This window comes from Ursus americanus, chromosome 22 (genome assembly GCF_024610735.1).
Source record: "Ursus americanus isolate L20-20 chromosome 22, mUrsAme1.1.p, whole genome shotgun sequence".
NCBI classification, from domain to species: domain Eukaryota; kingdom Metazoa; phylum Chordata; class Mammalia; order Carnivora; family Ursidae; genus Ursus; species Ursus americanus.
Genome location: NC_142148.1, coordinates 53,196,549 through 53,215,684, shown reverse-complemented (window position 1 = coordinate 53,215,684; position 19,136 = coordinate 53,196,549). Strand labels below are relative to the sequence as shown.

At 46.0% G+C, this 19,136-nt stretch overlaps 1 protein-coding gene across 1 annotated transcript in view; it reads left to right on the top strand.

The window, feature by feature from the left end:
* The first annotated feature begins 4,618 nt into the window (after window positions 1-4,618).
* Window positions 4,619-19,136, top strand: part of LOC148108189 (focal adhesion kinase 1-like) — a 67,477-nt gene continuing 52,959 nt past the window's right edge. Inside the window, exons 1-2 of the mRNA XM_087853873.1 lie at window positions 4,619-6,726; window positions 18,005-18,134. The gene's annotated coding sequence lies outside the window, so the exon portion shown is untranslated. The remainder of the gene's footprint in view (window positions 6,727-18,004; window positions 18,135-19,136) is intronic.

The following is a 19,136-nucleotide window of genomic DNA, read 5'->3' as shown; positions in this document are numbered from 1 at the left end:
GGGGACGGTACACACGGAGCCAGACAAGAGGCCCTGAGGCAGGGTGCAAAAGGTTTGATCCTGGGCAGTGTCTTAACCCTTCTGTGCCTCCGTTTTCTCATTCATGAAATGGGACAATATTCACACTGAACCGGAAAGTGATAATAAGAGAATACAACTTCATACGCCTGGCATCTACCAGGTGCTCACAAATCACAGCTGTCATCACGGAGAGTCAACGGCGGAGGAAGCGAGAGGTGGGCACGGAATTCGCAGGTGCTCAGAACGCATTTCATTTCGTTGGACTAAAATGAAGCTTTGTTTTAAATGTCCCTGTCTCATTGTTTCCAGACTGTATGTCATCTCACCATGCAGCACATAGACCGTGCAATGCTGGTAAATATAACAGGCTCCCGCGGCGGGGGGGGGGTGCTGATTTGTGGCGTGTGCCAGTCTCCATGGGGTGCATATTCCCACCGTGGCTGATTTCAAGCTCCCAGCCTGCCCTTACTGAACAGTCAGGAAGAGATGTCAGCGGCTCGTCACGTCATTTCCGTGGATTTCTGCTGTAAAGATACAACAGACGAGAGCGTAGATGATGGCAGTATGTAGTAAAGCCATCAGGAAATGATGAGTTTGGGATATTTATTACCTTTGTTCTTTTAAAGATTTTATTTATTCATTTGAGAGAGAGAGCAGGGGGAGGGGCAGAGGGAGAGGGAGAAGCAGACTCCCCTCTGAGTAGGGAGACCAATGCATGGATCCATCCCAGGACCCTCCTGGCTTGTGGTGAGGATCAAAGTGACGCCATAAAGATGAAAGTAGCCCTGCCCCTTCCTATCCATTTTTTTTTTTTTAAGAACACAAATCAGATATTACTTCCTGCTTGAAACCCTCCCCAGGCTGCCTGCGGCCTAAAGAACAAACGCCAGGTTCCTAAGGATGCCTGAAGAAGCCCCTGGACGAGTGCATTTTTGCCCCTTCCACTTGGTGTCCTGGGTCTGCTCAGCTGCCCTAGGCCTGGTGACTCCCAGATCCCCGGGGTCCTCCTCTTCTTTCTGCAGCCCAGGGACCAGCACGCAGGCCCCACATCTGTCTACCTCCAGCCACCTCCCACAGCCTCTTTCAGGCCGTCTTTCAGGATTCAATCTAAGTACAGCCCAGCATTAGCTGTGATGCCACGGAACACATCCCTGATGTGAGCCTCACTCTCCTGTGTGCAGAGGGTCCCGGGACACCTAACTCCTCGGGGTGGGCAGGAAGCCTGGCGAAGACACGCGCGAGGACTCGGGCCAGGCCCCGGCCCACCGGGGGGCGCGACCCTGCGGGTTCCGGCCCTGGGGCTGGGCTGTAGGGCGGCGGGCTAGGGAGGCCCTGCAAAGAGGCCGCGTCCGGGCTGTGGGGGGCAGGGCAGCGGGTGGGAGGGCTTCCCCGAGGTCGGTCCAGCCCCGCCGGCCCAGAGTGCCGCCAGTGGGACCTCCGGGACCTCAGCTCGGCGGGCCGCGCCTCCCGGCCTCCGCCGAGGCTTCCCCAGACCCGGCCACCACAGGCTCGCTCAGTCCATTGCCGTCCTGAATGCCCCGCGCGACTGTCCGGCGCGGTCTCGGGACCGGAGCCCCGTGTTGTGCAGGGCATGCGCGGGCCACCGGGCGCATGCCCGGTCCTCCGGAGGGGGGGTGGGGGGGGCGGAAGCTCGGCGCGGGGACGCGGCCGGGCGCGCGCCGGGGCGGTGAAGCGCTCCTCAGCCGGTCGCCGCGCATGCGCGGCCCTCGCCTACGCAGCACGGCCAGAGGGCGCAAGCCCGCCGCTGCTGCTGCTGCTACTGCCGCCGCCGCAGCCGGCGCCGCCGCCGCCTCCGCCGCCGCCGCGACCGCCGCCGCCGCCGGGACCGCCGCCGCCGCCGCCGGGAGCGCTGTGCGCCCGCGGCGTGAGGCGTTGGAGGGAGCGCCGCCCGTCGGTTCGCGGCGCCGCCTCGCAGTGGTCTGCCCTCGCCTCCCGGCGCCCCGCGCGGTACATGTGAGTGCGGGGAGGGGGCGGGGGCCGGGAAGCGGGCGGGTGGGCCGGCTCCTGGTGCTGGGGGTTGGCAGGGCCGCGGCCCGCGGGCGGAGGGCCGAGCGGGGCTAACCAGCCGGTCCGCGCCGCGGATGAGGCGGAGACGGACCCCTCCCGCGCGCCGCTTGGGAGGCCGAGGATGTGGGGAGGCCGGAGAAGTGGGGAGGACGAGGGAGGGGCCCGGGGAGGGCGGCACTCTGGGGAGGATCGGGGCGCGGGCGGGTCGGGAGATGTGGGACGGACTGGGGGTTTCCGGGAGGACGGGGATGTGGGGAGGCCGCCGGGGGGGACAGGAGAGGCCAGGGAAGGGGGACGAGGGGGCGTGTTCTGGGAGAACGGCTATGGGTGGAGGACGGACTTGTGGGGAGGTCGGCGTGCTCCGGCAGGCCAGGGGACGAGGGGAGGCCGGGGGCTCGGGTAAACGGGGAGGTTTGGGGGACATGAGAAGGCCTGGGGGGGTTCGTGAAAGATGGGGAAGTTGGTGGATTCGGGGGTCTCGGAGAGACGGAGGGGCTGGAGGCCGGAGCGCACAGGGAGGCCGGGGGCTTGGGGAGGCCAGCCGGCCTCCTTGGGAGCTGGCCAATTGCCTCAAAGACAAAAGGGGGGAGAGAGAAAGGAGGAGGAAGAGGGAAATCCTTGGGGACCTGGAGGGGGGAGAAGAGCCCTGACCCGATATGGGGACTCACTGGCCCTGCGGCAGGGAAGGGCGAGCCTCGAACCCGGATCCGGGCCAGCTCTTTCCCCGCAGCTGGCGCTCAACTTGCTGTGGCCCTGTGGTTTTTGGGGCGAAAGGCCTGGAGACCTCGTTGATTCATTGTGCCTCCAAGTTTACCTCTTCCCAACCCAGCCCCCAGCTCTGCTTCTGGCTTAGGTGGAAGAAGGACTTGTTGTTTCTTTCTCTCTCCTTTCCTTTCTTTTCTCAGGAGGAGGAGGAGGGGTGTGTGTGTTACTTGGTTTTATTTAATTGCAGGATTTAGCTTAATGCAGTAAGGGTAAACAAATTTTTTTAGTCATTTCAACAGTGTCTCATTCTTGCATGGTTAGCCTGCAGCTGGGTTTTTGGCAGTGAGACTAAGATAATAGTAATGTAGTAATTATGGGAACTGGTTGAAATACATTCAAGCTGAAGGCGGTGTAAGGATTTGGGGATCTGTACATAAGACGACCAACGCTGGGATTCTTAGGTAGAATGTCAACATTTTCGTGGTTGGAAAAATAGGCCATTACTATTTGAAATGAAATACCAGAGCCTCACTCTTAATATTTTATTTGTAAAACTCATAATGGAAGCAGTCTTCTCTTGGAAATGTGTGAACTCTGGTCAGTTGTCTCATCTCTTGAAAACCTGAAAGGTGGATGAAGTGATGGAAAGATACATTGCAAATTAGCATTCACCTTATTTTTGTTGAGATCCAATGTAGGTGATTTTTTCATGCCATTGTGCTTTGGAGATAATTTTTAACATCCTGCAATATTTAAACACATGAAACTTCTGAAGAAAGTTTGCGTTCCGGTGTCTTTATGAGTACATTGTTTTCTCTTTGTGGCTGTCCTTGGAGGTGAAACACTGAATGAGCCTACCACTCGTGTCTTGAATACATTTGTGTGCTAAATGTTGTCGAAGCAGCAAGATCCCATGTTACACATTCTTTAAGTAATATCTTTCCGGTGATTATCATATACTCTGATTTAATAATGAAAACTGGGGAAAGATTGTTTAAAACCCATTGCTGTCTTTTAAAGGATCCCACAATCAACCTAAGACTTGAGTATATACACTGAATAAAAGGACCTACGCATTGTTCAGAGGTTATGATGCATCAAGAAGCAAGTCCTTGGATAAATAAAGACATTGAATCCAGAACTTAGTGTTTAAGGTTTGGGGCCAAGAGTCCTGGGGCAGAGCCCTACAGGAGAGAGGACTTCAGCCTCTTTTCAGGCCGGCGGTCCGCTGAAGGTGAGTCGTGATTAGGAGTGAAGCTCCATGAGTGCGATGGGGTGGAAGTGTCCGGTGAAACCAGAAGTTAGGAGCCACAGTGCAGATCATTAGAACATTTCTCACTAACATCGTTTCTCTGGCACTCCATGCCCATTGTTGGAAATTAGAGAACTTGACATCCCAATTCTTAAAATTGGGTTCTTCAGCAAGTCACATAACTTTTCTCGCTGGGAAGTTTGAGAAATTGTCTAAATAACAATTGTATTGTTAAAGCTATCCCCTTAAAAAAATGCTGATTAGTTCCCGCAGGAAAAATTATAGTGTCTTCTGTGTACTGTATATGTTCTATCGTGTAGTAAAGAGTCATTTTGAACATGACTCTTCTTTTTTGGATGTTAGTTTTGAGTTGCTACTTCTCTATCTCTAAAGATTTTATGGAAACCTTTTTTCCTGTATTTTTAAGTGTCTTAATTTTGAGAAAATACTTGTCTCAAGGGTAACACAGGAAAGATGAGAGTCAAAGTCTTAATATGTAAGTCTTTAACTTTTGAAAGTAAACATTTTCAGTTTAGACAGTTTTCGGCTAAAATCTTGTTTTAAATTTCAATATAATTAAAAATTCTATCGTTTGTGAAATGAGGAGTTTTTTTTGGCTTGTAAACCAGTAAAGTTTAGTTTCTGTAGTAGTTTATTTTGTCTTAAAGCTCGAGCTTAAGAACTTATTTCGTTACTGTATGTCCTTACTAAAATCCCTTAAATAATTAGCAAAATATTGCTGTGGGGGTCTTTGGGAATTTTTACTGATGCCTATAGAAATTATTTAAAATGCAAATTCTAAAAACTTGGGCAAAGTAAATGACCTTATTTGAGTGAATAGTAGTAAATTCCAGGAAGTTTGTGAGTGCAGTAAGCATTCAAATCTGAAGTCGCATCTCTGTCCTTAGAAGGATCCTCGGTGGAAGAGGATGAGCGCGGTTCCAGCTCCTGTTTGGGTGTACCTGTGTTTCAGTGCCTCAGCCAGCTGCCTTAAGTAGTTGTTTTTTTATGTCTCTTCTGAAAACCATGTTTCGTAGTGGATTATTTAAACCGTTGATGGCTTTTTCTCTCTGCTAATATTTGTGCAAGGTTTTTTTTTTTTCTCTCTTCCATTTCATGACTACCAAAAGGCAACCTAGTGTAGGAGAAATGAAATTGCTGTCTACCACTTTGTGGCATTAATTTCTAGGAATGGTGCCAAATCTTACCATTCAGAACTACATAAATGTGTTTCTGATTATAAAGTACCAGAAGAACCCCCTCTCTTCCTGTCTTAACAGTTGTATTGTTTTTTTTTGCTAGGCTCTATCATGGAAATAAAATTCAGATAGGCATATGTAATTCAAGTTTCAGGATAGGTGAGATTTTTAGCAAATGCCGTTAATTATGGTCTTATTTGCATAAATACTAATGAAATGGTTTTTAGAGGAAAATATGAAATAGATGTTTTTGGCTGGGTGGCACTATTGCCACTTTTTAGCAGTTGAAAGCCTCCGAGAAGGGAACAAGTAGCATCATCACAGAGTTTACTTATTTGTCAGGACATGAAGGTCTTTCCTTGCAAGCTTTGTATTGAACGAAACAAATTCTGCCTAGATCTTATTGATATACATTGGCATTTACTGTAAACTCATTTTTCAGAACAAGAAAAATGACCAAAGTCATACATGTGAATGTTATCCACTGATAGGGGAGGAGATGTAATGTTACTGCTATGTGTGGGGTATTGTGTATTGTTGGTAGGTGTCACTACCTTTTTACCGATGAATTAAATCTGGGAGATGACACGTGCCAGACCTGAAGTGATTGCTTTCATGCTTTTTCTGCTTTATTCCTCCTGAGAACCATTGATTGTGGTATTGCTATCCTCATTTTTGCAGAGGAGACACTGGAAGTTTGGAGTTCGAGGAGCTTGCCGTGGGCTTCTTGGCCCACAAGGGGTAGGTCCTTGTTGGCTGGGCCTGCTGAACTCTCTGTGCAGCTTCTAGGACCAGACAGGACTAGAGCAGCAGTAGTCTCACAGATCTGAACCCAGCCTTCCGAAGGGGGAGTGAGTAGCATGCAGGTGTAAGTACCGTGTCTGGGAGAGTTGAAATAATTATATTTTCTGTTTGAATCTGACGCTTTCATATCATGAAGCTGTGATCTGGCCAACATGGTGTAGGTAAACATTTTAATGAACATACCAAAATTGTTTAATTATTTTAAGTTAATTTAAAATCAGTTAAATACAAATATATAATGCATAGTGCAGTGATTGACGCTTCTTATTTGTTCAAGGTTGTGCTTTACACTACCTCTACATTGTTACAGAGTTTTTTCATTGGTGACTTTTTTTTGGGGGGGAGGGTGTCAGTGTTTATGAATATAGTTTTGTGGGAAGCAAGGTGTAATGTGAGGGAAAAGTAAATTGTAAATTTCTCATGCAGGTTTCATCCCCTTGTAGTAAATCCTAGAATTTATAATCTCTAACACATTGCTGCTCTATAAATGTTTCTGAAGTGAATGTGCTCGTTCTCGCCGATTTAGAATTTTCCATCGTGCTTTTAAGACTTGACGTACTCTGTCCTCCTTTATTTAGGGCCAGTGGACCAAAACCAAGGCTCAGAAGAACCTAAAAAGTTGTATCTATGGGCTGTCTGTGCCTAGGATCTCCTTTCTGCCTCCATTTTCTATCTTAAAAGTCCTGCCATCTGGTGCTTTGGATTGTGCTGTGAACGGTAGGTGCTTGTTGGGTCTACTTGTGACCAAAGCACCATGTGTTTGTCTTTGATGGACTGAAGAAAGAGCTGACGTGGTTTTATACATTTCCATATTTGTAGTGCATTGTGTGTCTTTTTATAGAATTTAAGCAACACGAGGGCAGAAACTTTGTTTTACACACTATGGCATCCCCAGTGTCTGACACAATATTTATTGAATGAAAGAACCCAGGCTCATTCGTTGTTGGAGAACTGTTCCTGCATCAGTCAGCAGTCCACTGTTTTTTGTTTGCCTTGGTAAAGAACCTTACTTACAAACCAGGTAGGACTTGATACCAGGGAGAACTTGGATTATCTGTTTCTATCTTTGTCTGCTTTATTTTAGATTATAAATATCATGAAACTTGAGCTGTGGGAAAAAGGCATTTCTCTGTCCCTTTATGGTTTTCAAATGTTTTTTTCTAGAAATTAATTTTGTAGGAATTGGTCATGTGTTCGTTAGGACTCATTCTATATTCTGAAGACCTAGGAAGTTGGGATTTATAAAAGATCCTTGATGACTGGTCTAGAAGCTCTAATGTATCTTTTACTAATCAGTTGGATTCATCATGTACTTTACAAGGGTTTTACATTATGCCCTGAAACCATTTTTAAAAATGCATCTTCCCAGGGGCGCCTGGGTGGCTCAGTTGTGAAGCATCTGCCTTCGGCTCAGGGCATGATCCCAAGGTCCTGGGATCGAGCCCCACATCGGGCTCCCTGCTCCACTGGCAGCCTGCTTCTTCCTCTCCCACTTCCCCTGCTTGTGTTACCTCTCTCGCTGGCTGTCTCTCTCTGTCAAATAAATAAATAAAATCTTAAAAAAAAATCCATCTTCCTAACACTGTAATGCCAGTTCCATGACACACCGGCCTTCCGATGATCTGCTTAGAGAGTCTTTTACGTTGTTGTTCAGAGTAAACGTTTTGAGCAACAGGTCACTTACCTTCACTCAGGCAAGAAAAGTCAGTATTTGGGTAAAAAAAAGAGTTTGTTCTTCCTCAGCAAGTTCCCCTTGGTCTTGCTTATTGCGAAGGGAAACACGTGCGTGCGCACACCACAGTAAACCAGTAAACTGGTTGTTTGCAGTGGTTCTCAAAGTACAACTGCATCACCATCACTTGGCCGGGTTAGAAATGCCTGTGCTCGTGCCCCACCTCTGACCTCCTGAATCAGACTCGGGGGGTGGGGCCCGCAGTCTGTTTGAACATGCTGTCCAGGAGCTTCTGTTGCATGCTAATGTCTGTCAACCACTACTTGAGAGTGTTTTAAGAGAAATGCAAGTCGTAGCAGGCAAAAAATCAGTCGTAAATGGCAGAGGCATGTGTTTGGCTTCTGACCACTTAGATTTGCTAGTGAGATTGCCTTCACTTCAGGACTCTTTTTCAGTATGTTTTTCAGGTTTTCTAGAGTCTTGGGAAGACCTCACAACTAATTTTGTTTAGGGATTTTGAATGTTTTATGCTGAGGTCATTAAATTCTTTTGAATCTTGGTTTGGATTTTAAATAAATGATTTTGCATTGAAATAGCAATTTGTATGGCCCCTGGACTTGTGGTTTTTGGCAGATAGCAGGAAAGTGTGTATATGTGGGTGCTCAAGGCACGTGTTCCCTGGTGGTTTTGTTTTGGTGTTGAAAGATTGGCTTGCTTATATTACAGTCAGGATGATTTCCAAGTCTTGGGGTGACTACTAAAACAGTATTGTGTGAATTGATTCTATGCCTAGCATTAAAGTCATATCTAAATTTAATATATATTGTTTTGCCTTTGTCCTTTATTTTTTCCCTAAGATCAGAGCTAGATAAAAGTTAGTGTTCAAAGATGGAATTGGTGATATGCTTACTTTCTGCTATGTCTTATGCAGAGTTGGACGCACCTGAAGGCAAATAGAATATTGTGAGCTCAGGGACAGGGACTCTGTATTATCCTGTACGGATCTGTGGGTCCTTCACAGCTTCCTCCTCCTCCTATAGTGGGTTGGCCCTCAGTCATTGGTTTAATGATTGAAGAAGAGTCTGTGCTCCTGCTGAGGGGGCCTTGTGACCTTGAAGTACATGAAGTTGTTACTAAGGTAGAGAAGAGAATTAGGGACAGACGGGTGGACTTAGGTTACCATCATGTGGACGCGAAGTACAAAGGATGTTTCCACGTCCTCTTCTGGCCCCCATCAGACTGAGTCAGTGGTGCAGCCCTGTGATGGAGAAAATAAAAGGAATGAGCTGGTGGGAAAAAGTGATCTGAAACAGTTTCTTTCTCCTTACATTGGTCAAGTGAAGTTAAAGTTCTAGTTTATAGTCAGTTATAGACTGTGACCCCACTAAATGTACATCAGAGCGCCTGGCCTGGAGCACCTCTCAGTGAGGGAGTCTCCTGTTGCTCCCCGCTGTGCTGGGAGGCTCCAGCCGCCCCCCAGTCTTCTCTCTAATGACTGCTTCAGCCCTGCTCTGGTCTTGTGTCAGTCGCCCCGCCCCGCCCCTTCTGGTGGTTTCTGCTGTGTTGCTGCCTTGTGGTTTTAAATAGCCTTTTCCTGGTTACAGTGAGTTTGCACATCTTTTTATACATTTACTGGCCATTCGGATGCACTGTTTTTCGAAGTGCCCATATTTTTCTATTAGGTTATTTTTAAATTGATTTGTAGACTATATATATTCAGAACACACATTCTTTGTTGGTTATGTATTTTGCTGCTGTCTCTTCCCACTTTGTCATATGCAGTTTCACTGACTCAGTGGTTTTTGTGTGTTTTTTTTTTTATGAATAGAAGTTCTTAAGTTTAATTAGTGCCATTTGTCAGTCTTTTCCTTTGTAAGCTTTTTGTGTCTTTCCCTGCCCTGAGGTCATGAACTAGTTCCTCATTTATTCTCTAAATGCTTTTATACTTGTGCTTTTAACCTTTAACTTTGTAATTCTCTCAGAATTGGTTTTGGTGCATAATCTGAAGAAGGAATCCAGCTTCATTAACCTGTGGACAGGCTAGTTGTCCGAACACCGTTCATTGAAAAGAGCATCTTTCCCCCAGCGCTCTGCAGTGCCCCTTTTCTTGGAAATGAAAGGTCCGTGTGTATGTGCATCTGTTTTGGACTTTCTTGAATTCCACTGGTACTGCCCAGTTTAAGTTGCTTCAATTATTTTAGTTTTATAACAGGTCTTATTGTGGAACTCTTCCCACTTGGTTCCTTTTTAAGCATACCTTGGCCCTCCTTGACCCTTTGCAGATCTGTATCTGTTTTAGAATCCCTTGCTGACTTGCAAGGAATTTCTTCCTGCTGTTGCTTGGAATGACGTCGAACGTGATCAGTGTGTGGAGAGTCGTTTCTTGGTTTGAGTTATTACAAATAAAGCCTTTGAATAATTTTGCTCAAGTCTTCATGTGACCATCGGCTTTTGTTTTTCCTGGAAATGGTTGGGTCTAGCACTGTAATGGCTGGATCCTGTGGTAGGCCTATGTTGGCTTTTTGAGAAAGTGTCAAACTCTGTCCTGGAATGGCTGAACCATTTCACATTCCTCCCAGCTTTGTGTGAGAGTTCCAGTCACGCTGGATCGTTGGGGCAACATTTGGTATGGTTAGTCTTTTAGCTTTTCAGCCATTCCGATAGGTGTGTAATGGTTTTTCTTTGTGGTTTTGCCACCTGTGTATCTTTTGGTGTTCAAATCTTTTGCCTATTAAATTTTTTTTCTTATTGGTGGGTTCTTTATATATTCTGGATACAAGTCTTTGTCAGATGTGTGCTGTGCTTTTCTCTCATGCTATGGTTTGTTTTTGCATTCTCTCTCTCTCTTTTAAAGATTTTATTTATTTATTCGAGGTAGGGAGAGAGAGCGGGATGGGGGAGGGGCCGAGGGAGAGGGAGCAGCGGACTCCCCGCTGAGCAGGGAGCCTGCTGCCTTTGGGACTCAATCCCAGCACCCTGAGATCATGACCTGAGCCCAAGGCAGACACTTAACTGACTGAGTCTCCCAGGTACCCCTGGACTGTGGTTTTTCAGTGTCGTAGTTAAGAAGTTGTTGCCTAATCCTAGGTCACAAAGGTTTTCTCCTTTATTTCCCTCCATCCCCCTCTAGAAAAGTTTCAGGTTTACATTTAGGTCTGTGATTCATTTTTATTTATGGTGTAGGATATTATTTGTAGGATTCTTAACTTAGTTCTGATTATTTGTAGGAGTCTATTGAGGCATAGAATGAAGATATAGCTCCTTCTGAGAGCTTTTTTTTTTTTTTTTTTCTTTTTTGCTTCAACCAGTTTAAAGCAGGTTTAAGGCTTGAGGTATTTTGGACCGCCCAGTGCTGTGATTTTACTGGAGAGGTGACTCATCTCTGGTGTCTTTTATCTTGAGCTCTGTAGCCTTTAGGGCCCTGCTTCTGGAGGTAGTGTTTTTGGTTAAACACCCTAAGGGACCCAGCTTTTGATTCTTACTCCTCTTTCCCTGAATGGTTGTAAAAATGAAAGTTGAAAATTTTTAGAATTGGCAAATGACTGCAGGGCAGAGGTGCTTTCTGTGCTTGTTCATCTCTTTGGGTTCCTGATTTCACTTTAATTTTGGCCTGTTCTTTCCTTATTGTCTTGTCAGTTTCTGGTTGATTTTAAGATTTTAAAGTATTCTGTCCATCTTTTTTAGTCTTTTTCAGGGGAATGATTGGGCCAGATAACATAGCCTGTAGTTAAGGATACAGGGAAAAGTGTGTTTTATTTCACTGCAGTGTTTGGAGTCTAGACTTGGATCTGTGTCTCCTGTAGTCGTTGCTAGCTGTGTGTGGCTCTTTAAATTAAAATTAAATAAAATGAAAAGTTCTGTTTGACAGTGACACTAGCCCCAGTTTGGGTGCTCAGTATGCAGGTGTGGCTAGTGGCTACCACCTCGGACAGTGCAGAGATGGGACATTTTCATCGTCATGGAGCGTTCTCTTACACAGTGCTGGCCGGACTCTTGACTTTTTCCAAAGTCCGCCTAGAGCAGGAACAGCTAGACAGAGGATTGAGCCTCTTTGACAGGCGTATCATGGAGCCTGTCTCTAAGGTGGTGTGGGTTCTCAGACCGGTATAGGTGGGATCATGGGAGGCTGTGGTGCACTGAGTAGAAAACCACTAAGTACTGATATTTAATTTACAAATACCTGCCTAGTGCTTCCTTAGGGTGTCTGTTTCTTTCTTTTTTCTTTAATTTACAAAAAGTAGCAGTAATTTAAAAATTATCAAAATTAAATAGCGAGTCAAAAATTAAATTTTACCCTTAGCTAAAGTCTCAGGTATTAGTAATCAAAGATGTCTAGGTATCATAGTTTGTGTAGAGACGCAGGTCTTTTTAGTAGAAAGAGCATCTTAACTAGGAAACAGGAGGTTGAGGTACAAATACTGGTGCGTTGCCTTTAGTCACGTGACTTCTGGTACTGTCTATATAAACTCTAGTATCTGTGATCTTTGAAGCTCTGCGTGCAGTTACTATGTGGGATGGTGTACACATGTAAAGTGCCAGGACAGTTGACCCCTGAACAGTGCGGGCCGCCGGACCCTTCCCCATAGTTGAGAATCGGCAGTTAGCACATATTTTGTATGTGTATCATATACTGTATTATAAAAAGGTAAGTTAGAGAAAAGAGGATGTTGAGAAAATTATGAGAAACTACATTTACTATGCGGCATGTATCAAAAAAAATCTGTGTATACGTGGACCCAGTTGTTGAGGCGTCATCAGTATTAAATACCTGTCTTGTGCCTGGTGTAGTGTCAGCCCCCGGGGGCACAGACAGGAGGGGAGTGAGGCAGTCAGCGTGCAGTGTGATGCCTACAGTGATAGTGCCAGAGCAGAGTGCTCTGAGGACCTGGAGGGCATGTCCCCGTCACGGTCACGCTCAGAGGTCAGCAAACTTTCTCTGTTAAAGGTCAGATAGTAAACATTTCAGGCTTTGTAGGCCACATAGGGCCTGTCACATAGCTGCCTTTTTTTTTTTTTTAAACAACCTTTAAAAGGGTAAAAACCTTGATTAGCCCAGAACCATACAGAAACTGGCTGTGGACCAGATGCCGTGACCTCTTCAGGTCTGGCTGTCTGCAGGGATCTGTAGAAAGAGAGTGGAAGGTGGGAAGCAGGCAGGGCCTCGTGGAGGACATGCCCGCTCTAACGGTGCAGAGGTGGGAGAGGCTGGGGTCTGTGAGACTGGATGTTTTTACTAGTGTTTAGGAGTACAGAAAGGGTTGGGTCGAGAAGGAGGTAGGGTTGATACTATTGACAAGATCAGAGCAGCGTGTGGTTGATTCTGACGGGAGCAGATTCCTATGACAAGCGGGTGGTTAACTAGTACAAGGGTCGGTCAAGGAGCTGTTGCAGTCATGCGCTTCAGAAGGGAGAGGAGCCAAGCCTTTGTCATTAAGGGAATGGCTGCCCGGTGTCTGTCGCCCAGCTAGTAAAGTGATGGGCAAAGTTCAGATGGTCCAATCTAACAGCCTGTGTCCTTTTAATTCTACAATTACGTTGTACACACAAGTGAAGAAGGCCTTAATTAAGGGCGTGACTGAGGAACTGGAGAGAGGGTGATTTGAAGCCTGTTTCTCAGCCAGTCTCCAGGCTCTGACCTGGGAAATGAAGAGCCAGGGCTGAGAGAGGGGGTGTCCAGAGCAATTCCAGGATGGCTCCCAGATTTCTCCCTTGGTGAAAAGTCCATGAAGATCTTTTTGTTTTTAAGTGCTTACTGATCAGACTGTTTGTTGCTTAAGGAGGAAATGCTGTCTCCTAGGTCCATGAACCCCAGAAGCGGTACGCAGAATTGTGTGTATGCACATGAGCTGTTTTCCTGGGGTAGGATGCTTGGGCTTTCATCCCATTATCAAAAGTGAGCCCAGCCCAAGGCGGGGGCACTCCTTGTTATTGGACTGTGGATGTCTGACACTCTGCCCGGGTGTGAGGCTGTAAGGGAAAGCTAAGCATCCAAATCACAGGACTGTTACTTTAAGTGTCATACATCCCAGACCGCTACATAAAACACAGGCACATGAAGCTGTCACCTGAGCCCAACTGTACCAACCGAGGTCTACCAGCCAGCAGTGCAGATGTCTCCCCTGGCCTCCGAGAGACAAAACAAGGCCCGGTTTTTGTACATAGAAGGCCAGCCAGGAGAGTTTGGGACTCTCGTTGGCATGGATGTTTCAACATGCTGTTGTACATGAGATGAAGCTAAAGTTTATAAACTATTAGGAATATCTTAACAGTCCCATGGCTCTGAGAGATGGACCAGTGTCACTTTTAGTTGGCTGTGTTAGTTCCAAAAAGGAGTGTAGTTTTTCTGTCCGCTCAGAAGTGCGTTGATAGTTAATAGTTGTAAGACAGTACCTAACTCGTCCTGTTACAGTTAGCTCTTCCGTGAACAGATGCAGGAGGAACTGGGCAGCTGGTGGTTTATGTTCGCACCAGGCAGATGAATGTGGTGTCCTGGAGTCTAAACTGGATTGGTTCGTGTTTGACATTAGCGTTATATGTAATTTAGGAATTACAGACTCTGGATTATAGCAGTCCGTGCAGAGATTTGCTGTTTTTGGTGATATATGGCTGCCCTATAGAAGTTGAGGCTTAGAGGGGAGCGTTTGGAAATGGGTTTATGTCTGAGAAAGTTTCCCTTTTCCTGTTGACAGGACTGTGACCTCCATTAAGGGCCAAGTGTCATGAATGGCAAAGATCTAAGAAATGATGGAATTCAGTGGTGGTGTAGACGTTAGAAGTGAAAACCCCTAGGCTGTTTAAAATATCACCCTTAAGATTTCAGGCTGGGGATAATTGTGATTCCAGTGTAGGTAAAAAGTTTGGCGTCTCCTTGGCTGTGTCATGGCAAAAAAAAGCTTTGCTTTCTGCTTTGGGAAAAATACATTAGTTGTGTCCTAAGGAATTGACTTGATAAAAGAGGTAGCAGGAGTAACTTAGTTTAAATGCAAGTTGTCTACATATGAATTAATTTTTGTCGGGTGACGGTTGATGATTTGGTTGGTGAAGAGTTGATGTTTGATTTTCGTCTTTGAGTCTGCCCTTTCAACTATTTCATTGGAAATTCTAAACTTTTCCACTGGGTGTTTGCCTCCTTTATTTTTATTGTTTTAGGTAGTCTAGGGTTTTAGAGGTTGATCTAAATTTAGGGATCAGCTGGTCCGGGGCTCCCACTGTAGAGAGGAAGAAATAACAGGGTAAGGCTCCTTGGGTAAATGGCTCCTTGATACTGACAGAGGAGAACTCTCAAGATTCTCTCAGCTGTCTTGACCTTTAGCTCACGGGTGATCTTTTTAGTAGATGAGAAGGGTATGAAGACAGCTTCTAAAACTCAGGTTTCCTATTAACTGTCAGGAGATTGAAAAAAATGGGTGTAATTGAAAAATGGGTGAGAAATGGACACCGTTGAATCCGTTGTTCACACTGTATCCAAGTAACTTGTGGTTTGCATTCAGTCATTTATTTCTACATTGTCTTGGATATTTGAGGAATGACAAAACAAATCTCACACGTGTATATAGTCTAAGTTTTAGAAGACTAATAATGCCAGTTGTTCTCACTTCTCTACCAGATTTAGAGCATTGTCCTGAGTCACTCTTGACTCTTGAGCATCTTGTCCTGATGGGGATTCATTAAAAAGAAGACAGTCCTGGGGTGCCTAGCTGGCCCAGTGGGTGGAGCATGTGGTTCTTAATCTTGGGGTTGTGAGTTTGAGCCCCACGTTGTGTGTAGAGATTATATAAGTGAGTAAGTAAGTAAGTAAATTAAAAAAAAAAAAAAGACGGTCACTGCCTCAGGAAGCTTTTGGGTACGTCAGTGGTCCTGAAAGTAGTGTATGTAAGAATCACCAAGGAGAGTATATGAGAGATGCAGGCAGGGGGGCCTGGTGCCTTAGTCAGTTAAGCGTCCTACTCTTGTTTTGGGCTTAGGTCATGATCTCAGGGTCATAAGATCCAGCCCTGTGTCAGGCTCTGTGCTCCTTTCCTGCCCCACCGCCTCGTGATCTGGCTTTTTCTTTCTCAAAAAAAAAATTTTTTTTAATGCAAATGCCTGGTGTTATCCCACAGAGATGTTGGATGATCATTGCTGATGTGGACGCCTGTCACCTGCATTTTATTTATTTTTTATTTTATTTTATTTTATTTGTTTTTTAAAGATTTTATTTATTTATTCGACAGAGACAGAGACAGCCAGCGAGAGAGGGAACACAAGCAGGGGGAGTGGGAGAGGAAGTAGCAGACTCCCAGCAGAGGAGCCTGATGTGGGGCTTGATCCCATAATGCCGGGATCACGCCCTGAGCAGAAGGCAGACACTTAACCGCTGTGCCACCCAGGCGCCCCTGTCACCTGCATTTTAAACTAGCATCTCCTCGTGCTGAAAGAACACTGCTGTAGTGTTGCTGTAAGGACGTTGTAAATCATCAGGACCTAGAGTTTGGGAGGCCCCCAAGACTACCTGCAGGTTCCGTGGTTCACTAGAAGGACTTAGAGAACTGCGAGAAGCCATTATCCTCATGGTTATGGTTTATTACAGGGCAAGGATGCGGACAGAAGTCAGTGAAGGAAAGGCACACCGGGCGAAGTCCAGGGAAGACCAAGCATGAGCTTCTAGTTGTCCTCTCGCAGTGCAGGTGTGCTGACTTCTCCCAGCACCGATGCTGCCAACCAGGGAAGCTCACCTGAGCCTTGGTGTCCAGGATATGTATTGGGGGTTGTCCCATAGGCACTGCCTACATGGCTGAGTTTAGTCTCCAGTCCCTCTGGAGATCAAACTGGTGTCGTGTGTGGCGCAAGGCTCCACCAGAAATCAAATTGTTAGCATGGACTGTCTGGTGTGGCCGAAGGCCCCCAGCTAAACAAAGACCGCCTTATCAGGCAGGGGATTCCAAAGGCTCAGAGGTGACTTCCCAGGAGCTGGGCAATGGCCAAATCTTCCCTGGGGCAAGCTTAATCCTTTCCTGCATACAGCCTAGAAAGTAAATTGTTATTCCTGTCATTACTAGGGAGTTCAAGAAATTACTGCTTTTGGGGCGCCTGGGTAGCGCAGTCCTTAAGCGTCTGCCTCCGGCTCAGGGTGTGATCCCGGCGTTCCGGGATCGAGTCCCACATCGGGCTCCTCCGCTGGGAGCCTGCTTCTTCCTCTCCCACTCGCCTGCTGTGTTCTCTCTGTCACATAAATAAATAAAATCTTCCAAAAAAAAAGAAAAGAAATTACTGCTTGTAGGTAGAAGATACATTGCAACCACATGTAGTGTAATTTGCCACAAAACTAAAATACCAGAATTTCTGCACCCAAGTGAAGATGTCTCCAGAAGTGTGTCATACTTGACACCTGTCGTAATGTTTTCATCAAGAATTTGAGTAAAGAACAGGAGTTAATGCTGGGAGACCGTTCATTTTTAGAATCAGGATTTGAAAATACTTCGACAGGTTGTAATGAAGTGCTAAAATCAACAAGGTAAAATTTATAAGGAATAAAGGTAAAATGACAGACTTAAGTTAAAAAGAAAAAAACAGCTGAGAAGTTAAAGATATGTGGTATGTGCCTTAGCTGTACCTGTGGTCAGAAGATCTGGGGAAGATGACTGAAACGGATCGGCAGGCTTCTTTGTGAAGGGGCAGATGGTAGATATTTTAGGTTTTGCAGACTAAGAGGCAAAATGAAGGATATTATGTAAGTACTTACATAACAGGAGAGAACACTAATATCTATAAAATTTTTATTGACAGAATTTCAAATAATAGTTGAGTATGTATATATATTTTAATACAGGTCTAATAAGAATGGAATTTTTTTTCGGGGGAGGGTTGGATAACATGTTTTGTAATTGGAGCTCACAGGTAGTGTTCCGTATCATCACAACCAATGACAAATGTTCAGTCTCGGGGCTGATCGTCACGGAAGGTTACAGATGTCATCTCTGACAGTGTCTGCATACTCGTAGGTGCTCTTGCACACTGATACCAGTTCGGGAGCATATCATTTCAGTTTAGTGTATTCATCGTTTGGCAGACATCGATAGAATTCCACTAGATTCTTTTTGATGTTTGCCTTTCCGCACGTCATTACAGCGCAGATTCCTCTCTCCGATGGATGGTCTGATGGAAGTGCCTCAGTTGCTCGGTGAAGTGGGTTTGAGATACGTGAATTTTCATTGTACTTGCATTGAGGTTTGAGAAATGCCGCTGGAACTGTAGTTTGAGCTCAAAACACATCTGCTACACGTTTGTGTGGGGACATAAATACACTTCTCTCTTTAACTTTTAATTTTTTTCATTTTTAATTAGCCGCTATGCCCAGCGTGGGGCGTGAACTCCACCCTGAGGTCAGGAGTTGCACGCTCCTCCGAGTGAGTCAGCAGGCGCTGCTCTAACTTGTGGCGGCGGGGGAGCCGTGTGGCCGCGTCGGACGTTGCTTGTGAGTAAGATGCTTGCAGCCACTGAAATGCCGTCACTGCCCGAAGTCCCTCATATGAGCGCTGCTGTGCCTTGTCAATTTAGGCTGAGCTCATGAAGAAATGTTAACATGTAGGAGCAAAAGCTAATTTCCGAAGCAATTGAGTGTTTGGTAATAGTGATGAGTAAAGGGGGGGGTCTTTTTCAAGTAGATTTCAGTCTTGGCTCTGCGGTTGAAAAGTCACAACAGAGCCTTGCACAAACCATTGAACTGCAGTGTGGTAGGACAAGTCAGGCTATTTCATGAGGTTGTCGTTGGTACTACTGGCTCAGTAACACATGATGGGTTCGAATACTTTCCAGAAAGCTCCTGCTCATGAATGATAGACTGAATAACCATAGTTTAAATGCTTTAAGCAACTTATATTTTCATCATTGTAAATTTTCCAGCTAACCCTTTTTCTGCTCTGCAGATATTTTTACTGTCATCAGTTATAATGTGTCTTAGCAGATTCTACTCCAGGTTGTATTAAATCAGGGTTTTCTTAATATCTTTAAAAGTGTTCTCACCAGCAGTTCCACACTGACTGCCCTCAGAGGCCCCTTCTTCAGTCCCATTGACCCCTTGAACAAACAGCCTAGCAGTGTGGGGAACACCAGTTGGCTCAGTCCTTCGCCTCGTTCCTTCACTGACTCTCTGTTGTCATCCATGTAAGATGAGGGACCATTTAGGGTTTGGAGCAGAGAAGCGATGCCGTCTGATCTAGGCTTGGAATCGGTCTGCCGTGGTGAGCGTGTGTGCTAGGGTGGCAGGGCTGGGAGCGGGGAGGCCTGTTCCGGAGTGCTGTAGTCATTTCGGTGAGGGATGGTGGCTCCGGTCACGATGGTGTTGGTGAGCATGATGGCGAGGGGACAGCGTCTGGGCCTCTTTTGTGGGAAGAACCAACATTACTTGCTGACAAGACCGGATGGGGAATGTGGGAGGAAGACAGGCGGCAGGGATGACGTCCGTTGTTTCTCGCCT